Source organism: Meleagris gallopavo, chromosome 20, assembly GCF_905368555.1.
Source record: "Meleagris gallopavo chromosome 20, MGAL_WU_HG_1.1, whole genome shotgun sequence".
In the NCBI taxonomy this organism is placed as follows: domain Eukaryota; kingdom Metazoa; phylum Chordata; class Aves; order Galliformes; family Phasianidae; genus Meleagris; species Meleagris gallopavo.
The window spans coordinates 1,771,604-1,775,093 of record NC_139423.1 but is presented as its reverse complement, the minus strand read 5'-3'; positions in this window follow the sequence as shown (position 1 = coordinate 1,775,093).

The window sequence follows — 3,490 nt, the reverse complement described above, 5'->3', positions numbered from 1 at the left end:
TTAAAAGGAAAAAGTACATCCAGGGATGCTCCTTCCCTGTGTGAAAATGGGGCTGCTGACACAGCCTTCTCACTGCCCTTCCTCCCCTCTGCCCAAAGGCCTCCACTCCCAGCGCGCATTCATCCTGTGCTGCCTCTGTTCAAGGAAAGGTTCCAGCTCCTGGAAGACACGAATCTTCCCAATGTATCACAAGCCAACAAGCTTGGACAAAATGCTCCAGATTTCCCTCCAGGGGGATTCAGCAAAAGCTGTGATTTATCATGTTCTGCATGCGGCACTTCCCCAGGCTGAGCGTCAGCCCCAAACCTAAAATGTTCCTCCTGCCTGGTTCCTGACCTGAGTGTGACTCGGTGAGCAAGGCGGGACAGCGAGGATTTTATCCCTTCATTCAGGAACCCTAAAGCCCTTTGTGATTATTCGTCATCTCTCCAAGGCACTGGAACACTGCTGCCACTTTGGAAAAGCAGAAAATGAGTCAAGGATGATAAAGTGACTTTTGTACACTGATATTGGAGTGGACCCAGGAATGTCTCTATGAATTTGGGGAGGCCCAATTCTGAAGCAGGAGATGAGTTTTGAGGATTTTGCCACAATTCCCAAAGTTCTTCCAGTAAAGGGATGGTGTCTCCTGTCATTCTTTGCATCCCTCGTACAGAGCCTGGGCCCTGCCAAGGAGCTTGCTGATGAGTCTCCAGCACAGATTTCCTTTGGTTGAACACGTCACAGCCATGGAAGCTGCTGGAGCTCTCCCAGGGCTACCATGAGCAGGAGACAATGTGGATTTGTGGGCACCTGGACAGCATGTTCCCAGAGACACACAGTGATCGGGACCGGTGAGAAAGTCTCATCTATCTCCAGCTGCATAACTGCAGATCTGTGTGTTCTCCCTCAATCCCAGCTCATGTTGGACCTGCAGTGTGCAAGCAGATCAGCCAACAGGTTCATCCCACATGAAAGCTGCTGCAGGTAAAACCAGAAAATACAGTTGTCTCGCCAGCAACCAGCAAGGCAACGACCAAACCCGCTGAGCGGGATGGAAACCGGTCAGGTAGCACCACTCAGCTCAGGGAGGCTGGGCTGGGAGCAAGGCAACAGGAAGGTTTAGAAATCACTTGTCAGCCTACTTCCAGATGTGTGTTTGCATGTCCATATGTCAATTCGGATGGCACTGGAGGAATGTGTGTGACCTCTCACTGCTGGTTCCAGCACAACTGTCTGCAGCTCCTGGAGACGTGGAGTGCCTTCTGAGAGCTGCTGGAGCAGTGGTTCCTCAGAGGACTGAGGGTGATGGAGGGGTGAGCTCAGCTCATAGGGCTGCAGGATGAGGCTAGAAGGAATCAGAGAATCATTAAGGCTGGAGAAGACTAAGATCACCAGGGCCAACCCCATCCCATCCCCACCATGCTGCTCATGTCCCTCAGTGCCACATCTCCACGATTCTTGAACCCCCAGGAACAGTGATTCCCCACCTCCCTGTGCAGCCTGTGTCAGTGCAGCACTCTTTCCAAGAAGAAATTGTTCCTGATAGTCAACATGAACCTCCCCTGGTGCAACTTAAGGCTGTTACCTCTTGTCCCATCACTAGTTCCCTGCATTCTAGATGAGGACTGGGATGCATACAGGAGCGTTGATGGAGATGGCATCACTTGGAGGGCTTGTTCAAGCTCTTCCCTTTCAGTGGGTGATGGCTCAGCTCCAGTTATTTCTTCCTTCAGCTCCTCTGGGGTGAATTCTGCAATAGGAGCTGTGCCTTTGGAGACATTCAGCCTGGATTGCTGGTGGCTCAGATGGAGAACTCAGAGATATTCCCCAAAATGGAGGGGATCTGCTGTCCCCTTCTACAAAAGCTGAGGGCCATTGGCTGGAGCTGGCAGAAGATGAACATGGGACACATGAATGCACAGTTCATCCCATGGGGGCTGGCAGATCTGGGGAGCTCCTTGCCAAAGGACATTGTGGCTGCAGAAAGTTTTCATGGATTCAAGGAGATACTGAATAAGCATCTGAAAAAAAGAGATCTGTTGAGATTTGCTAAACCAACAAACCACACCGGGCTCAGGAAATGTTGCATGCAGAAAGAATCCAGAGAGTGGGAGACTATCTGGGGAACAGACTGTATCTGCTTCTGCTAACCTTACTCCTCCCTGGTCACCTTTATTCTATTGCTATTTTATTGGATTTTACCCGGGGTTTGAGTGTCAGCCCCTCCAGTGACATGGAACCCTCCTCTTTCCTCCCTGAGGTATCCAGAAAGAGAAAATAATGTGATTATGGGAACTGACGAAGCGAGGGAGAAGTCAAATGTTCAAAACTCTTAAACTAGGGGCATGGGGTGGGGGAATCCCAAGATAAGCTGTTCCCATGCTACGTGCCACCTTCAGTGACTGCCTGGAGATGTGACGGCAGAGGGATGAGGATAAGTCCCAGTGTCAGGGGTCTCCTCCAGGCCACAGTCAGCTCCAATGGGGCTACGGGGCATAGAAGGGTCCTACAGCACAGTGGGACCTCCAGTGGATCAGACATCCATGAGGAGGTGCAAAGATCTGCCTGAACCTCATCAAGAGCCTCTGCAGGAGCCTGGGCATTGATGGAGGCAGGAGGTGGTCTGAACTAACAGGAGGAAAAAGTCCTCCTGTGTCTTCAATTATATCAGCAAAATCACATCTTGGACCTTCCTTCTCTCAGATAAAGTGGTGGCAGGGACCTCAGGCAGGGCATGGCAGCTCTGTCCAAATGGGGTTCCAAGCAGGATCTAAAATGTGTTGGATAGGAGCTCTTTCATCCCTAATTTATTTTGCTGGTGTGTGACCACAGCTAATGGGAACCTCCCATGCAAGCCACTCCTCTTCCCTTTAATCATTTAGAGGGGCTCCTCAGCAAGTTGTCTCATGACCTGTAATGTATTGCAGCAAAAACCACACATCTGGACACAATCAGCCCCATGTGGCCATCAGGACTGGGAATGGGACCCTCTTGTCCCTGAGCCCTGGGCAGGACAGCATGGGAGGACATGAGATGGCACTCAGGGTGCTGGGCCAGGGGCAGGATGCACACAGACATGGGGAGCAGGAGAGTTTGTGTTTCTCCTTGAGGGATAATTTCACTTCGTGGTGATTTATTTTTTATATAAAGATCTGAAACCTGAAACATTTCCTGTGAAAGGAACCAAAGGAAAAAAATACCGGTTTGGGGACAAAACTGCTTCCAGTAGGAAAGCTTTTGCTCTGCTTTTGCCTGGAGGAAATTGCAGACACGGCACTAAGGAGGTAGCATCCTGATGGGGAGCAATGGGGCTGCATCCAGCAGCAGTGTGTGTGCGGGAGGGGGGACGTTTCCCATTCAAAGCAATCTTTTCCAAGCTACTGAGATATCAGGTTTAATAGATTTAATAGAAGCAGAGAGCTGAAATTCTTGAGGCAGCTTTGGCAGTCTAACGAATGTATATGCTCCACGCACAGTATTAAGCCAGAGTTACAGGGCAGCTCGGATA